The 19,194-nt window shown below is 46.5% G+C and overlaps 1 long non-coding RNA gene across 1 annotated transcript in view; it reads right to left on the bottom strand.

Moving 5' to 3' along the window:
• Window positions 1-14,302: 14,302 nt before the first annotated feature.
• The window catches only part of LOC129049604 (uncharacterized), a 52,088-nt gene continuing 47,196 nt past the window's right edge, over window positions 14,303-19,194 (bottom strand). The window contains exon 3 of the long non-coding RNA XR_008512831.2: window positions 14,303-14,953. This is a non-coding gene — a long non-coding RNA (uncharacterized LOC129049604). The remainder of the gene's footprint in view (window positions 14,954-19,194) is intronic.

Here is a 19,194-nt window from a genome sequence, read left to right as displayed (position 1 = left end):
AAACTGTATAGACAGTAGCCACAAAAAAAATCTACAGCTAATATCATATTTAATGATAAAAGACTGAATGCTTTCTTGTTGAGTTTAGCAAAAGGCAAAAATGTCTGCTTTCACTACTCTTATTCAGCCTAGTAGTAGAAGTTCTAGTCAGGACAATAAGGCAAGAAAGGACAATGAAAGGCATATAGATTGAAAGGAAAAAAGAAAACCGTCTATATTTGCAGATGATTTTCCATATAGAAAATTCCAAGGAATCTACAAAAACTCTTAGAACTAATAAATGAGTTCAACATGGTTTTAAGATATAATACAAAAATCAGTTGCATTTTTATAAATTAACAATAAACAAGTGGAAACCAAAAGCAGAAATTTAATACCACTTATAATTGCTCCAAAGGAAGAAAGATGTACAGAATCCGTATGAAGAAATTAATTTTAAAAGACCTAAATAATTGGAGAGACATACTATGTTTATGGATTAGAAGACTTAACATAGTGAAAATATCAAATATTTCCAAGTGGATGTATAGGTTTAATATAATTGCTATTTAAATCCTAGCACATTTTTTTTGTAAACACAGATGAGCCTATTCTAAAATATATATATGAAAACAGGAATGTCCTAGAATAGTCAAAAGAATTTTGAAAAAGAAGAATAAAGTAGAAGGAAAGAGTCTACCGGATTTGGAGACATACCATATCCATAGTAATCAAGTGTGGTGTTGGCAGAGAGGCAGACACCTAGATCAGTGGAACAGGGCAGAGAATCCAGATATAGACACACAGAAATACACCCAACAGATTTTTGATAAAAGTGTGGAAGCAACTTAATGAAGGAGGGACAGCCTTTTCAACAAATGGTGCCGGAACCATTGGACATTCATAGGCACAAAAAATGGACCTTGATCCAAACTTCACATCTTATACACAAATTAACTCAAAATAGATCACAGGCTTAAGGTAAAATATAAAACTCCAAAACTTTTAGGAAAAAATAATTACAGGAGAAAATCTTCAGGACTTAGGGCTAGTCAAAGAATGCTTAGACTTGATACCAAAAGCAAGGAAAAACTTGAAAAATTAGAACTAATCAACTTTTTTTTAAATGTCAAGAGGATGAGAAAAGACCAAGATAAAATATTTGCAAATGATATACCTGGCAAAGAACTTGCATCTAAAATATAGAAAGAAATCTCAAAATTCAATCTAATGAGCAAATGGGCAAAAGACATGAATAGATATTTCACCAAAGAGGACATTCATATAAGTACATGAATAGAAGTTCAACATGATCAGCTATTAGGAAAATGAAAATTAAAACCACAATGAAATATCACTGTATATTTATCACAGTACTGAAAACAAAAATAATAAGACCAAATGTTGGTGAGGATGAGGTGAAACTGGGTCACTTATACATTAATGGCAGGAATGTAAAATAGTACAGCTACTCTGGAAAATAGTTGGATAGTTTCTTTAAAAACTGAAATCAACTTCCCATATAACCCAGCAACTGTGCTTCTAGGCGTGTATTCCAAAGAAACTTAGGTACATTAAAAACCTAGACATGAATGGCCGTAGCAGCTTTATACAAGAGAAGCCCAAACTGAAAACAATCCAAGCACCTTCCAGTGGGTGAATGGTCACCAACATGTATCCACAGCATAGATTACTACTTAGCAATGCAAAGGAGCAAATCATTCATACATACAAAAACTAGGTGAACCTCAAGAAGATTGCGTGACACGGTCCAACCTCAAAAAGCACATACTGTGTGATATGGGGTGATTCATCTGCCGAGGATGGTGCCATAAAATAGCTTGATTGAGGCTCACGTGACGCAATGGCATAGAATTGTGTTCACACCAGAAATGTGTCGTGCACACCTGGTGAAATCGAAATGAGCCCTTGAAGTGTGCCCTTGTCAGCGTCCTGGTTTCGGTACTGTCCTACGGGCATGCAAAAGCCTCCATTGAGGAAGGCAGGGTTTGGGCGCTGCCGCCTCCCTGTACAGGTCTTTGCAACTTCCTGTGAATTTATCCTTATTTCAGAATAGAATGAAAAGTTACTTTAAGGCAACTTAATTACAGTACAGAACAAAGAGAAGGAAAAGGAAAAAGAGCAAGAGGAGGAGGAAAAAGGGAAGAGGAGGGGGAGGTGGACAGAGGTGGAAAGGGGCGGGGGAGGGGAGGAGAGGGAGGAGAGGGAGGAGAGGATGAAGGAGAGGAGGAGTGTGCTTGAGTGTACAACTCAGGCACGGTGGCTCACCCTTGTAATCCCAGCTCTTTGGGAGGCAGAGGCAGGCGGATCACGAGGTCAGGAGATCGAGACCATCCTGGCTAACACAGTGAAACCGCGTCTCTACTAAAAATACAAAAAATTAGCCGGGCATGGTGGCGGGCGCCTGTAGTCCCAGCTACTTGGGAGGCTGAGGCAGGAGAATGGCGTGAACCCGGGAGGCGGAGCTTGCAGTGAGCCGAGATTGCGCCACTGCACTCCAGCCTGGGTGACAGAGCGGGACTCCATCTCAAAAAAAAAAAAAAAAAAAAAAAAAACTGAGAAAGACCCAAAGAACAGAGCCAACTGAGGCTGTTTTTTCCAAGGAGATACTGACAACTTGTCACTGGTGAGTGAATGCTCAAGTCTGAATTGGTGTTACATGTGTCGTTTATAGGAGAGAGGAATCCATTCCATTTTACTTTACTACTTTGCCAAAGGCTACCAGCTTAGAACAGGGTGCAGAATAGGGCAGCATCAGGGAAGAAGGGAAGGGGAGGCACCAGGAAGCCACCGCCCTAGGCAGGTCCTCTGGAAGGCCGTGGCTGCCATGATGCATCTGTCCTGAGTCCTAACAATTGACTGCCTGGGATGCAGACTCTATCCCTCCCCGTCGCACAGCTCTCCTGCCTCAGTTTCCTCGTCTGGGAGGTGTGGATGGTAAAGACGCCACATGCTGATGCGTGTTAACTGCGTGGGTTTCACAGAGCAGTGTGTAAGCCTTATCATTATAGTTAGGGATGTGTGCTGATGCAAGGGAACAAGAGATCAGAAAGTAGGGGGCCCTGGGTTCAAGTCCCAGCTCTGCCACAGCTGGGAGAAATGACACAGTGACCGTGACAGAGGGGGTCCCTGACAGAGACGCTAGCATAATGGAAGGAACGCCTGCCATCAGCCCCGTGGGCATCATCTCACTTAAGTCTCGGGCTTGTTCTGAGAGGAAGATTCTGATCCTGCCCCCACTTGGCAGAAACCAGATCCTGAGCAGTGATGTCATGGGTCAGCTCAGCCCAGCGGAGTGAGGATGTGAACTGTCAGCTGACCTGGAGTCAAGGAAGTTCCAAAGGCCGGGCATTGGCGGGGTCCCACCAGCACACCCCAACCAGGCTTCTCTCGCTGGACCACAACAGAGGATCCACAGGCCTCTCCGTGGCCCTGTGCCCCGCCGGCCCCAGCCACAGGGCCAGCCTCTGCTGGGGGGTTCAGGCTTTTTTCTCCCAGCTGCCGGGCAGCGTCCACCATTTGTGTCCTCTTCAGCCCTTTCCACTTCACCTATTGCAGCCTCACCTATGGCTGTGAGCAGTCATGCTAACCGGAGGGGCCTGTGACCCATGAAGGGGCTGGGTGGGGATCCCACGGGGCGTCCATGCCACAGGGACGACTGTGCTGCGTGAAGCCACCTCCAAAGGCAGCTGTTCCCACCTCTCCCCCACCCCACCTCCAGGCCTTTCCCACTGATCCTCCATCGATTAGGACGTGCACGGTCACCCGTCAGCCCCCTGCTCAGCCCGCAGGACTCATCCCACATCCGAGAGTCACCACAAATGTGAGGGGAGCCCCCCAATCCCACTAGTCCTGTGCTCTTTCTAGAATATAAGCCATACCTCTCGTGTCCCCAGGTTGGAGTGAAATCACCTATACACATGGGACAGCTGCCTGCTTTCCAGAGACCTCGATTTCAGGTTCCTGGGGCTGGGCTGGAGCCACTGTGAGAACCACAAGCCTACTGAAGTGTCCCCGCCTTGCCATGCCCAGCCTGGTCCTGGAACCCTGCCAGCCCTGGCTCTGTACCTCTCTCCCAGGGTGAGTGTCTGGTGAGGGCAGTGTGTGCCTGAGGCCACCAGGCTCAGCCCGGCTAAGAGCCAGGGCAGCTTCTATGCTGCAGGGCCCAACGCCACACCAGAGCAGCTGGCTCCCCACAAGGCCTGAACCAACAGCCAGCCCTGTCACAGACACATGGGAGACGCTGCTGGCAGAAAGGAAAGAGCACGGCTTCCCACACTTACACTCATGCCCCGCAGGGCCCAGGAACCCACCTGCCACCACGTTCAGCTCCTAAACGTTTCTCCAGAGATCTGCGTGAGGCACACCTGAGTGGGGCATGAGAGAGGTGATTATCCTTGAAGTGAGGAGGATGGGAAGGGCAGCGAGAGAGAAGTGGGTGACACAGCGCTGGCCCCAATAGGGGACGATGGCTGGCCCCTGCCAGGCGCACTCAAGGTGCTGCCTCCATGAGTGTCAAAGACACCCTGTGCTGGGCCCAGTTCCCTGGGGCGTGGATGGAGATGAGAAACAGGCCCAAAGAGGGAACCCGGCACATCAAGGATGCCAGCCAGCCTGGGGCCGCCCCTCCCGGTGCACACTTGGGGGCTAAGGGGCTCCTTTCCACCCGGCGCTGCCCCAGGCAGGAGAGGGAGGCACCCGCACAGAAAAGCAGTGCACACAGCGCTTTGAAGGCCAGCCCTGGCCGTGGGGAGCTGAAACGCACAATGATGATGAGAAGAAACGGGTGGGGGGTGCAAATGGATAAGCACCCACCTCCCATAGCCCAGCCCCTCCTCAGGCAGCCTAGGATTTCACTACCAAAGTTTCATTTCAACACACAAAGGGAGAGGGTAGTCCAAGGCCCTGGCAGCAGGCTGGCTACAAAGTGAGGGTCAGAAAGTGTGAGCCCGGTTCATCCTCTCCCCCGATTCGTCTCCGTGTGATCAATTCTCTGGAGTGACAGAACGGAAATGCATCTTTCCTCCCATGTTGAGGAGTTCTGTTTAAATGGTTTTTATCCTCCGTCGTCTGTGCTTACAATTGTATACCTTTCTTATGGTTCAATATTTACCAAAGAGCTGCAAAATTAAAAGCAATCCTATGGTTGCAGAAGACAACATAATTATAAGGGTCAACTTGATAAGACATATAATCTTCAGAAACCTGCAGGTTTGCCTAATAAAATATTTATATCAGTCACGGTTGGACACCCAGAGAGAGCAACGTAAATGAGTCCTCAACCTCAACTTTCCAGCGCACGCAGAAATGTCACATGTGTGCCATATGCATGGGGAAATGCCTGCTTAACAAGAAGGGTCCTTGTTTTCTTGTAGTCTGTTGACACTAGATATTGCTAAGGAATAACGACTGCTCTATCAGGCAATTCAGTTGAAATTGAATTCAGTTTCTTTCATAAATTTGAAAGAAGCTAATATTTTTTAGTTATATTTCATTAAAAAGAAGCAAACTGAAGACACCTGCCTCCTCCCTTTTCCGGGGTTCCTTGGCCTGAGTTCCATCCAAGAGAATTAAACAAGGTTTATTTGGCACCATAGTTTTTATTCTCATATATTTTAATATTCTTTAATATGACATCAATGTTTCCTTTTGAATGTAGTCATAATCAAACATTTGGAAATAATAAAATCATATTAACAAATAAAAAGGGATCATTTTATTGTTTCTCCCTGTTGAGTTTAAAATGTGAATTTCCGTCAGCCATTTTATTGCAGATGTCTTTCTGGCTCTGAGGTATTTTTATGCGGATTGTCTCTGCCTGCACAGGACTTAGCACTCAGAGAGGGTGAGCTCCTTGGAAATCACCCACTGGACACTTGGCATTCCAGAATGCAGACAACCAGGGTGTTGGAAGTTAAGGAACTTGCTGGGGGGTACCCCACAAGCTTCAGAGCCCCAGGGGTCTCAAGTCCCAACTCATCCTCCTGAGAGCCGTGGGGCCTGGAACCAACTCTTACACCTCAGCACCTCCCTTCCTCTCCCTATCAAACGGGGCTCATCCAACAGCTTAGGAACCTATTGCAAGTGCTAGAAGTTCTTATTCTATAGCAGAGATGTAAAGAGATGGCCGCTCTCTGAGTAAAAAATGTTCCTATGAGTAGTACTGTGTCTATAATGCTAATATAAGACAAGGGAGAAAACTGGGTGTTTTGTTCTCTCAAACCTAAAGATAAATTTGCAACAAACAAGACAACTCTCTCCCCATCCAAAAATAAAATAAGATAGAGTCAACCACAAGAATTTTTAGAAACACATACATTAGACGTTTTCTTCAGCTGATGATTTTATTTCACGTATGTTATTCGTCATCTTCTGGAGGCCACTTGGGCATTGGGGGGCTGGTTGTAAAGGTATCATTAACTTAGATTTGTGAAAATATGGAAACGTTTCCATATGTGGAACTCATAAGAAGCTAACTAAAAATGAAGCTTTAAGAAAGAAGTAACAATAAATATTTTTTCTCTAAAAATAAGGGATGAGAAAAATACACATGCTTTTTCAGTTCCTGGACACAATCTGGCCTGTTCTGCTGCCTGGCGCCTCTTCTTCCCAGGCTGCCCCTGGTCTATGCAGTCGGCACAGTGAAGATGTAGGAGCCTGGCTCCCAGACCCCACCTGTCTCATCACCACTGTGCCGAATGCCCCACTTCACAGATCTGTAAAACTGGAGGCAGAAAGGGAAAACACAGGGCTCATGCACATGTGCACGCCTGGATTAGAAAAAGAAATATTACTTGGTCTGTTTAAATATTTTGCTTTGAGTTTAAATGAAACAGTTGATTCAAAGGAAGGTAGAAATGGTGTGCTCCTGTAGCCTGGGCCCAGGGCTCTGTGTGCGGACACCTCCCAGCTGGGCTTTGACAATTACTTGAGAAGTGGCCAAAATAGACATTAATGATCATTCTTGGATGGGAGCAGGTTGTGAGCGATTTCCCACTCATGCATGGCGGTCCTGCCAGCAGAGATGCTGGGGACATGGTGTTCCAAGGCTGCCCTGGAAGGTCGTCTCCCAGAGCTGTGTCCTTGGCCTCTTTTCCCAGCTCCACCTGAGGAAAGGGCTGGCCCAGAGAAGACGGGAGAAATCTGGGCAAGGATCCAGAACATTCCCTATGAGCAGAATTTACAGAGTAAAGCCCAAAGCAAAGCATTCACTTCTCCCCTCAGTTGCCATGGCCCCATGGAGCAGGTCACAATGCCACATGGCCTAGAGGGAGGGAACCAGGCTCCTGGGTCAGCCAGCATCAGCGATGAAGTCAGGATGAAAACCAGCCCCAGAGGGCCTGCTGCAAACCACATCCAACCCTGCCTCAGAGTGGGCACCAAGAAACGGGATGCTGGAGAGTGGTGGGGTTCAGTGGAAGACTAACCTTGCACTTGGTTTTTAAAGGTTTATTTATTTATTTTTTAGAGACAAGGTCTTGCTCTGTCACCCAGGCTGGAGTGCAGTGGTACAATCATAGCTAGCTGCAGCTTCCAACTCCTGGGCTTCAAGCGATCCTCCTGCCCCAGCCTCCCTAGTGTTTTCTTTTAAAAACAGTTCTTAACCCCCAGAATTGTTCACTCTCTTCCCAAGAAGCTGCCCTGGAGGTGAGCAGCTGGCCAGGCTTTCTGATTGCCTCACCACATCATCTGTTTAATAAGAGTCCAGGTAGCAGATGCAGACACGGGTCCCAAATCTTCCCCCACACTGATGTTTTTTTCTCAGCCTGAGAAACTGCCAGCAGAGAGAAAAGGGTTTTGCATTCTGTGCATGACCAGTCGTGTTTATTAAGAGTTACTAGGACGGGCTACAGCAACTAGCAGGATACGTGCCGAGGATTCTGTGTGACCCCTCTACTCATGAGAACAGGGCTTTGCCCTTCCCCAAAGCCAGAATTAGGCCCACAAATCTGCCAGCAGCACCTCCAGCAGGCCCCGTCCATGCGACATGGTGGTCCTCACAGTCAGGACACCCTTGCTCAGGGCAGGCATATCGCGGGCAACCTCCCTGACCTTTTTAAGTCTTGGTGGCAATGTCAAAAGGGAGAAGGACAGAGACACTGAGGAGAGTCTTGGTACCCAAGACAGGAGGGGAGAAACAAATATTGGCGAACACTGTTAAGAGGAGAAAGCACCCACGACAATTCATGCTCTGAAAGCCTGAAGTCCACGAGGCGTTCACTCCATTTCTCTCTATGTGCAGAAGACATTCCCATTCTGTTCCCATCACTGAAGTGATACACATGACAGGGTAAAGTCACTTTTCAGCTGAAAATTTGGTAATGTGGTCTCTAAAGTAATTCTGAACCATCTTAGAGTGAATGAATTTACAATTATAAAAATTACTTTTGTAATGCTGGCTGAGCTTGGAGATATGATCAGATGATCCTATTGCTAAAATAAAACATGTTAAATTTAACATTATGGCAATTCTGTCATTTCATTCAAGACACCATAAATTGCCACAGCATTCTGGGTGAGCCATTAGCTCACTCTTTTTACTTATGTTCCTTCTTTCTTCTCTTTTTAATCCCAAAGAAATGGCTGTAATGAGTTGCTAATAAAATGACAAATAGGAACAATCTGATTTCATTCAAAGATTGCACATTCAGACAAGACTGACTCTCATTCTAAGAAGGGCTAAAGAAGGCAGCCCTGACCAGGCAGCAACCTCATCCGTCCCTCTCGTCCAGCTGGGTCTGGTGGGGGTGGACAGACAAAAGGCAAAGGGCCGTCATGGCTGGTGAACATGCTGGGCTCAAGGCCACAGGGAATGTGGCCGTCATTTTCTAGGCTGGGCTCTGCAGCAAAGCCTCTAGTGCAACCCTGGGAGCCAATTTGATTGATCCATGCAGTTTCCATTCCTGATCACCGTCAAGGTCTCCAGAGGTGCTGAGAGCTCCAAGCACCCTTGACTGCACTGAAAGGCACTGCTGCACATCATTTGAAACAAACAAGTGTCCACATACCTCACATTTAACCTGATTTTTGCTTTAAAGCTTTGGAAGGACTTTATAATTGTTCTTTTGAGAGACAGCATGGGATGGTGCTGAAGTGCTGTGTGGAAAGCCCAGCTCCGCCTTTCCAAGCTGTAGGATCTGGAAAAAGTTACTTAAAATCTCTCTGCCTCATCTATAGGATGGAAATAGCAATAGCACTCATTCCATGGGTGATTATGACCAGGAAGTAAATTAACGTAATAGGGACTTGGAGGGAGCCGAGCGCCTCCCAGGCGCTGCCTGCGTGCTCCTCTGCACTGCCATTTGGCAGCCGCGAACTCACGTGACTTGCAGCTGGCGAGGCTGCCTTGGCACTCTCTCTGCACACTCAGGGGTGCTTGATGAGTAAGGAAAGCTGACTTATAAGCCATTTCCAAAGGCGGTGCAATTGCGATGGAAAATCAGTGTAACCATTCGCAAACTTGACCTGATATTGTTTTAAAAACATTTAATTAGAAAGTTTAGGGGCCAGGCACAGTAGTTCATGCCTGAAATCCCAGCACTTTGGGTGGTTGAGGCAGGAGGATCACTTGAGCCCAGGAGTTCGAGACCGCCCTGGGCAACATAACAAGACTCCATCTCTATGGAAAAATAAAAATGAATTAGCCAGTGTGGTAGGCACGTACTGGTGGTCCCAGCTACTTGGGTGACTGAGGCGGGAGGATCACTTAAGCTTAGGGGTTCAAGGCTATGAGCGTGACTGCACCACTGCACTCCAGCCTGGGCAACAGAGCAAGACCCTGTCTCAGAAAAAAATACATTTTAAATTTAAAAAAAGTATGAATTACAGTTTTGTAGTTTTCTCATCCTCAATTCTGAAAAAATCTCACACATCTTCATGGATTGATTAAGAGCCTACGGCCCCCCCAAGTCCTTGGCCTAAGGCTTCTGCACTGATCACCTGCTGAGCCGAGTGATGTCAGCTATAATTCAGGCATGCGGGAGGTGCAGGTCAGTGGGATGCCACAGGCCTGGGCTCTGAGGGCCGGGGCATCACCTGTGACTGTCACCTCTGTCACTAAACGTCCCCTCTGCGCGTTGCACTCTTTCCATGTCCCTGCTTCCCAAGCTCTCCCTCGAGGCCGGCAGCTAGGGCAGTGGCCCCTCCGCCCAAACTACCACATGCAGGAGGGGTTTCTTCCTCTTGCATCGTGGGCAGGTGGCTCAGTCTTTGTTGAACTGTCCAGGCTTTGGAATTCCATTGTTTTGAGCTCAGGGCTCTCCTGGGTGGCTGTGGCTTCTTGATGCTGACTGCATCTCTATCAGGTTTTCTTCTAAACATAATCGATCATGCCACATATATTATCTCTTCTAACCAGATATAAAACTCTTCAAAAAACTAAAAATTGGAGGCTGGGTGTGCTGGCTCATGCCTGTAATCCCAGCACTTTGGGAGGCTCAGATGGGTGGATCACCTGAGGTCAGGAGTTCGAGACCAGCCTGGCCAATGTAGTGAAACCATGTATCTACTGAAAATACAAAAATTAGCCAGGCGTGGTGGCACTTGCCAGTAGTCCCAGCTACTGAGGAGGCTGAAGCAGGAGAATCACTTGAACCTGGGAGGCAGAGGTTGCAGTGAGCCGAGATCATGCCACTGCACCCCAGCCTGGGTGACAGAGTGAGACTCTGTCTCAAATAAATAAATTAAATAAATAAATAAATATTATTTATATTTATGAAACAGCTTATCAAATATAGTCTACATCAAACACTTAATATATAATTTTTAATATATAACCCATACTTTACTAATACTTAATATATAATACTTAACATAAATCATAACATATATATAACATGAAATATAAATCCTATAAAAAGTCCTCTCCTAAAAGAAACCTCTCTCATAATCAATATTGCTTGCCAGTTTAATTATGAGACACTAAATGTCACTTTCCCTCCTGTTGGCCGTAAATGCTGTTTGCAGTGGTCAAAAAGGTATTTAGTACCATGTGGCTTGGGATGGTCCAGTGATTAGCAATTGCTGGGAAGAAGTGGTGAGCTGAATTAATTGGCGGCTGACATTCTGACACTGATAGACACCCATTACCTTATAATGGACACTAATGCACAAAAAAGCACCAAAGCAAATTGGCCCTTCAGCTCCCACTGGCAGTGGAGTATATTAAATGCAAGTCAATGAGAGTCTAACAGAAATGCCAATGGCTTTGCTATTAGCCCTTTAAATCAATGTCCATCCAACAGGTATCCAAACTCACCTTTGGTGGTACACCACAGGCTTGCTTTCCCCATGGTGGCTAATCACCATGTAGCCCCCTACCCACCCAAAACCCACCCTCCTGAGAAGTTGCACATCAGTATCAATGACTTCCCCTCCCCACCCAAAACCCACCCTCCTGAGAAGTTGCAGGTCGGTATCAATGACTTCCCCCTCCCCACCCAAAACCCGCCCTCCTGAGAAGTTGCAGGTCAGTATCAATGACTTCCCCTCCCCACCAAAAACCCGCCCTCCTGAGAAGTTGCAGGTCAGTATCAATGACTTCCCCCTCCCCACCCAAACCCCCTCCTCCTGAGAAGTTGCACATCAGTATCAATGACTTCCCCTCCCCACCCAAAACCCGCCCTCCTCCTGAGAAGTTGCACCTCAGTATCAATGACTTCCCCCTCCCCACCCAAAATCTGCCCTCCTGAGAAGTTGCACATCAGTATCGGTGACTTCCCCCTCCCCACCCAAAACCTGCCCTCCTGAGAAGTTGCACATCAGTATCAATGACTTCCCCCTCCCCACACAAAACCCTCCCTCCTGAGAAGTTGCACATCAGTATCGGTGACTTCCCCCTCCCCATCCAAAACCCACCCTCCTGAGAAGTTGCACATCAGTATTAATGACTTCCCCCTCCCCACCCAAAACCCGCCCTCCTGAGAAGTTGCACATCAGTATCGGTGACTTCCCCCTCCCCACCCAAAACCCACCCTCCTGAGAAGTTGCACATCAGTATCAATGACTTCCCCCTCCCCACCCAAAACCCACCCTCCTGAGAAGTTGCACATCAGTATCAATGACTTCCCCCTCCCCACACAAAACCCTCCCTCCTGAGAAGTTGCACATCAGTATCGATGACTTCCCCCTCCCCACCCAAAACCCGCCCTCCTGAGAAGTTGCATGTCAGTATCAATGACTTCCCCCTCCCCACACAAAACCCGCCCTCCTGAGAAGTTGCATGTCAGTATCAATGACTTCTCCTCCCCACCCAAAACCCACCCTCCTGAGAAGTTGCATGTCAGTATCAATGACTTCCCCCTCCCCACCCAAACCCCCTCCTCCTGAGAAGTTGCACCTCAGTATCAATGACTTCCCATCCAGTGCAGCCATCCTCACCCAAGTAGGGGACGATTTCAAGTTTCCCTAGAACCAGGAAGCATTTACGGCACGAAAAGGTTTCTCAGCTCACCCCTGAAGAGTGATTTCTCATGACTTGGTTCATTCACTGAATGAAACTCTGACGCATTAGCCTCCTTCCCCTGAGATATTTGAGTTCTCAAAGCACAACAGTATCCTTTATTCCTTCCGCGTTTTCAAAGGTGGAAATGTGTGTCTGTGTGTGTGAGTGTGCACCCATCCCTGAACCCAAGACGCATGGTAGACTCCTGTGACCTCTTCCTGTGAACAGACCGAGAAGCTCTGATGCAGAAGCAGGTCAGAGTCAACAAGGCCTTCCCTTGCAGAGTACGGCCCAACACGGAAATACAGCAGAACATCACTGAGCATTGTAGCACTACCACGGGTGTTTTTATGAGATGGTTAAGATAGGAGGCATATGACATACATGCATCTCTCTGCCTCTCTATCTGTCATCTATCTGTCTACCTATCTCTCTATGTATCTATCTCTCTATCTATCTATCTATCTATCTGTAATTACAAAATATTCAGAAGTTTGCCTCCTTTAATCTTTCAGGAGCCCTACTATTTATGGTCACTTTGCATTCTCAAAGGTGAGGTCATAGACCTGGGAGACAGAATAAAGAGAAGGAAAGCCCAGATTTTCGGCCATTAGTGGGAGGATGAGCGGGAAGGCCCAGCGTGTTTACCGCCAGGAATCCCAAGCATCCTGTGGACTGCAGGCAGCAGGAGCTTTCCTTCCTGGGGTGTTGATGCCACGGCATGGCTGTGGCAGCCAGGGGAGACAGCAGAGGTTGCCTCAGTTGTCCTCCAGAACAAGGTCAGTCCTACATCTGACAATACTGTGTAAGGTGTCATAAATACTGCCGTCCACTAAAGCACAGTGTTGGCAGATGCTGTGTGGGGCAACACTGAGCAAATGGGCCATCACGAGAATCTTCAGTTGTCTGTGCATGTGTGTGCACGTATGTATGTGTGCACGTACATATGTGTGCATGTGTGTGAGGGTGCACATGTGTGGGCACAATGCAAAGAGAGATGAAGAGAGAAAGAAGCAGGGATGGGGCGGATGAGGGGAGGGGCATTGAGATGAAGACTCCATTGTGGAAAAGTTAAGGGAACTGTCGACGTCGATGCCATTCATCGGGATCAATAAAAGAAAGACAGAAAGTGGGGGCAAGGCATTCGGCTTTGTAGTAGCATACCAGTTACTGCCGTTTACCAGAGCTGCTTACCGTTGATGGCTTAATGACCATGTGCAGAATGACTGTTATGCATGTCACTAATATGTGGTGGATGAAGTTTTCTTTGATTACAGCACACACTCGGATCCTGGATGCCTGGTCCTTGGTTATCATGTAGCTGGTGTCGCCATCCACTCAGCTCCAAGGCATTAAACAAGGTTTTTGCAAGACTCAGGGCTGGGAGTGGAGTCGCATCAATGGCATGGCCTCCACCGCAGGAATCGCAAGACAAGTGACATGCAGGACTCAGAAAGACACCGCTCCTCAGGGACCTGTCTATGCAGGACTCAGGAATAAGCCGCTCCTCTGGGACCTGGCTGTGCTGGGAAGAAGCCGCTCCTCTGGGAACTGGCTGTGCTGGACTCTCAATGGGGTGTCTGAGTTTAAATCGATGTTTAGAGAATGAAGCAGGTTAGGGAAGATGGACATGCTGTGACACACTGCTGCCCAAACGGACTCTGGCAGACGAGAGTGTGGGCCCCACGCCTGCCACTGCTCATTAACTCAGTGCGGTAAAAAATTTAACCTCTGTGCATCTCACTTCCCCCATTTTTAAAAATATGAATATTATTTGCCTGGGAGGGTTTTTCTGAGGATTTTATAAGATACTGACTTAGAGAAACTGACACAGTTTCCGGAATCTCCCAGGTGCCTATTAAAAATATGTATAATATCTTTACTTATCATATACTTTACATCACAGTATATTTTATATGTTACATATCACATGTATTCAAAATTGTTCTCAAAACAGAGAAAGAAAATATGCTATGCTAGGACATTTTGAAGGGATTAGGGTGCTGATCAGGCAGAGTGGCTTACTTATGTGAATGGTTTCTTATGGAGAAGGTTTATCTGTCTACACAAATCTCAAATTAGAGGGGTCCCCACTCGGCCATGACCTCTCTTACAGTCGTCCTGAGCAAGGGGTGTCACCTCTTCAGGACACCAGTTACTCACAAAATGAAGGCATCGCACGTATTGTTCCTAAAGTTCTGGCCAGCCCTGCAATTCCAGAATGGCTGAAACGGGATCTTGGTTAACCAGGAGGAAGACCATGTTGGCTGTGATGACGCTCCGCATGAACGCACAGCCATGGCTGCTTGTGGGGTCTCTAGCCTTGTGCTGCCTGGAATCCTGGGTTCACATGCGGTCTCCACCTTCTGGGTGCAGCTGCTGTCGCTCAGCTCTTTTCCTAAGTGAGCTTGGGCGGCTCCTGCGATTGGTTCTCTTGCACCAAATCTGCTCGTACCGGTTGCTTCTTCATTTGTTTTTTGTTTCTGTTTTTTTTCTTTTCTTTTTAATTTGCTAAGGAATGGAAAAAGAGAAGGACAAATCTGTAGATTCTTTCAGTAGCTGAAAGGCGTCGCGGTGAATGTCTTATGGCTGAATTTCTCATAGCAGGGCATCTTTGACTAAATTCATCATCCTTCTGAGGATTTTAGGGCAGATTTGAACTTGAGTGTTTTACTTTTAACTCACCCAGGGGTAGATAGGAAATTGTGCTGGATTAAACAGAGGGTAGAAAACCAAATGAAATGAGTTAAACAGTTACAGATGCGGGAGATTTGTCCTGGACGAGCCATTTGTCTGAAAGCTGCTCTGACCGATCCCCAGGTCAGTGCCGCACACCTCCCACCCTGAGAGACGCCGCCTCGTAGAAATTTTCACTCCTGTGTCTTACTTCTCTTTTCAGTGACCACCCTTGACTTGCATAAAATAACACACATGTTTTATGTGTGCTTAATAATTACACAGTTAACCTCAGCCTGTTTTTTCTATCTGTAGCCTGGATCTCTAAGCACATAAAGATCACAAATTGTTTTGTTTCAAGTCCTTTATACGGTGCCCACAGAGGAACCACAGGCAATAAACGCTTTCAATAATAATGGAATTATCTTAGTGCTCAAGGTATTACCCCAGTTCTTCAGGCCCCTGAGTGCGTGTGACTTCTGCAGGCCCCCCGTAGTCAATCCATTCATGATACCATCGTACCCCGCATGGCCCAAAGTCATCTCTCTTTGTTATGCATATTATGGATTCTCAAAACTATACAGAGAGTTTAAATATTAATTTGTCTTTCTGTATATTCTAATTTCAGAACACCAAGGAAAAACTCGGCGATTGTTGATTGTTATCGCATTATTTAAATATAGCATGTATTTACTTGATAATACACAGTCATTTTTCTGTTGTCTATGAAATAAATACACTCCCAATCCATAATGCTCTATGATATTTATCTGAGTGATATAAACATTCCTTTGAATAATAATGCTTTGTGTAACCTCCCATGACAGTTTGTCTATTAAAAAGGAAATTAAATATACAAAGGTATGGGAAAAATCACTATAAGGCAATAATGAACTTAGTAAATTCAAGAAGAAAAATGAAATAAGACTGATTTGAAGCCTAAACTTCCCTTGCTGTTTCTCATGAATCATCACTTATCACCAGAAATTCAGCTGGAGGGGCCTTCGCACCCACGAACGCACAGATCCTGGTGATTATGTGCCGCACACTGGAACGGAAGAAGCCAAAGTAACTGCGGCTGGACTCACTGATCAGCGAAGAGCTGAGGTCTTTACTTCTGTGGGATGCATCTGCTCTAATTTCTCCAAGTTCCCGATTATTTACTTAGAAATGCTCCCAAATTAATTTTCAATTCACAACCCAGTTCCTGATTTGATATCATTCAGCCAAGAGTCTGATGATTGTATTTTCTCAAACAGTAAAAATCCTCTGGATTCCAGAGTATCACCCAATCTCCACCAGCTTTTTTCTTATTTAAACTGCACAAATCTGTGTAAAAGAGAAGTATTTGGTGTGGATATTCAAATGTATGCTTAGTGATATACGCTTACTTTAAAACTAGCCAAGTGCAGACATTCAAACATTGGAAAACTTTTTAAATATTTTTGGAGGACAATTGGGGAATGCCACCTTTACATGTCAATGATAACTATGAGTATGAGCAACAGTTATACATGATACCTGTTTTTCTTTCACTACCCAATTATTTCTGGCAGCAAATCTGCCTAAAATTGTCACTTAATTGAAATCAAGCATGTATGGCCACAATGACTTATGATTTCTTTTAAAAGGAAAAAACGTTTTAAGTTGGGGTAGAAATCTTATCTCCTCAAACAAAGTATAATTTGGCTATCTTTCTACGAGAAATAACAAAAAGCTAGACCCGACTACAAAAAATCATACCCTCCACAGAACTAGAATTTCCCCTCCCCACAGTAAGCCAAGCTCTGTTCCTGAGGCTTGGCAGCTGCGGGTGCACTGGGCTCCTACTTGGGTCAACGATGTGTTTAGCTGAAGGCACGAAAAGACAGTACAGTGAGTATTGTGTTGCAGCTGTAAAGTAAAAGTCATCCTTGTAAAAGCCTTCCTGGTAATGCCTTTAAAATCAGCGGTCAGAAAACCATTAGAGTGATGACCCAGGAGGCCTGGAGCTACCCTGGGAGCAGCCCCGGCTCTCCCTCACCCCCACCAGCCCCAGATGCTCCTGAGGTGGGGCTGAGCCACCCACCAGGGCCAGAGCAGCCGAGACAGGAGGGCAGGTTTGTTCAGCTTCGCTAGGTGTTTGTTCAGCTTCGCTAGGTGCTTGCTGCGAGTGGGGAATCCTGTTTTCTGCGTAGAGGAAGGAGGTGCTCTTTCCTCAGTGCCCTTCAGATCTGGTTCCTCCCCACCGCCCGGGAGGGAGTGGCTTCCCTCTGACTTGGAGTTAGGAACTCGAAGCCCAGGGCATCAAATCTCTGCAGAAAGCTCTGGAAGTTGAGAACTTGGAAGTCTGGCCTTTTGGCCCCCAAAGCCTGTATCCTCTCTATTCCCCCTTCAGCCTCTCAAGTTATTATTACCGTTAACACTGGAAACCAAAAATGAAATATGAAGGCCCCCCAACCATCAGAATGGACTTCCTCCTCAACAAGGGCTCTTTAAAAATTTAACCCAAGAGACTGGTTCAGGCCATGACGGGCAGTGAGGGTCAGACATGCCTCTTTCTACCTCTCCGCCATTAACATCAACGCAGACTTTCAGTCTCATAAGAAACATTGTACAACCGATTCCCTCTGAAGTCTGCTACCTGAAGGCCTCCTTTGCAAATAAGAACTTGGGTCTCCACCGTCCTTTATCTTCACCCAGACATTCCTTTCTCTTGATCCCAGGTCTTTAAATAAACCCAGACAATTGTCAACGAGAAAATGTTAAAATCTACCTATAAGCTGGAAGCCCCCGCTTGGAGTCGTCCCGCCTTTCTGGACGAAATCAATGTATTTGATTTTTCTTAAATGTGTTTAGTTGAAGTCTTATGTCTCCCTAAAATGTATAAAACCAAGCTGCACCCCAACCACCTGGGACATATGTTCTCAGGATCCCCTGAGGGCTGGGTCATGGCCATGGTCATACATATTTGGCTCAGAATAAATCTCCTTAAACATTTTAGAGTTTGGCTCTTTTCATCAATAGCAACCACTGTTGATAAACTTACCCAGGATCTGACTCTTATGGTATACATTTTACATTCTAGAAGCAGTGTTTTCAATAAAGCCAGGAAAATGAGAATTTCACTCCCAATAAAGAGTTCTGCATATTTGCTTGTTTGCTTATTGTTGTTGTTTTTTTCTATAGCGATAGACACTGGATAACAGAAATTAAATTCACAACTCTTGATCATACTGTATAAAAAGGGCTAAAGAAAAAAGACAAATTACACCACATGTGAAAGTTGACCCCATATGACGATAGAGAGGGGAAACATTTGAAGTTTGCCTCCTGATAAGTTCTTGTCCTTCCTGCCTTTTTTCCCTTTATCTCCTCTTTTGAAGCCTGAGGCTTCACTGGGCCTGCAGGGGCCCCATGCTTATGCTGTCCCAATCTAGATAGCCCATGCCCCAGGTCTCTGCAGCTGTCCCAGGCTAGACCAGCCCATGTCCCAGGTCTCTGCAGCTGTCCCAGGCTAGACCAGCCCATGCCCCAGGTCTCTGCAGCTGTCCCAGGCTAGACCACCCCATGCCCCAGGTCTCTGCAGCTGTCCCAGGCTAGACCAGCCCATGTCCCAGGTCTCTGCAGCTGTCCCAGGCTAGACCAGCCCATGCCCCAGGTCTCTGCAGCTGTCCCAGGCTAGACCACCCCATGCCCCAGGTCTCTGCAGCTGTCCCAGGCTAGACCAGCCCATGTCCCAGGTCTCTGCAGCTGTCCCAGGCTAGACCAGCCCACGCCTGAGGTCTCTGCATCCTCCTGTCCCTTGGGGTGTGGGCCTGCCCCGGGCTCTTGCCTCACAGCCTGCAACTGACTTCCTAGTTTGGCAAATAAATATCTGTCAAGGCATTAATGGGCAAAAAATGGCTCCATTTACCTCATTCCTGAATGTCTAGAATTAAAGAAAAAGGGAATGTCACGGAAGGTGGCTGGAGACCAGCTCTCATGCTTGACTCAGTGCTTGCCAACTCACTTCCAGGTGACACTGGCCAGGCTAACCCAATTTCCACAGCTGGTGATGGTTTTAAAATGGGACCATGCAAATATATGTTTGCATT

Source organism: Pongo abelii, chromosome 14 (genome assembly GCF_028885655.2).
Source record: "Pongo abelii isolate AG06213 chromosome 14, NHGRI_mPonAbe1-v2.0_pri, whole genome shotgun sequence".
NCBI lineage: Eukaryota > Metazoa > Chordata > Mammalia > Primates > Hominidae > Pongo > Pongo abelii.
This window is presented reverse-complemented; position numbering and strand designations above follow the sequence as displayed.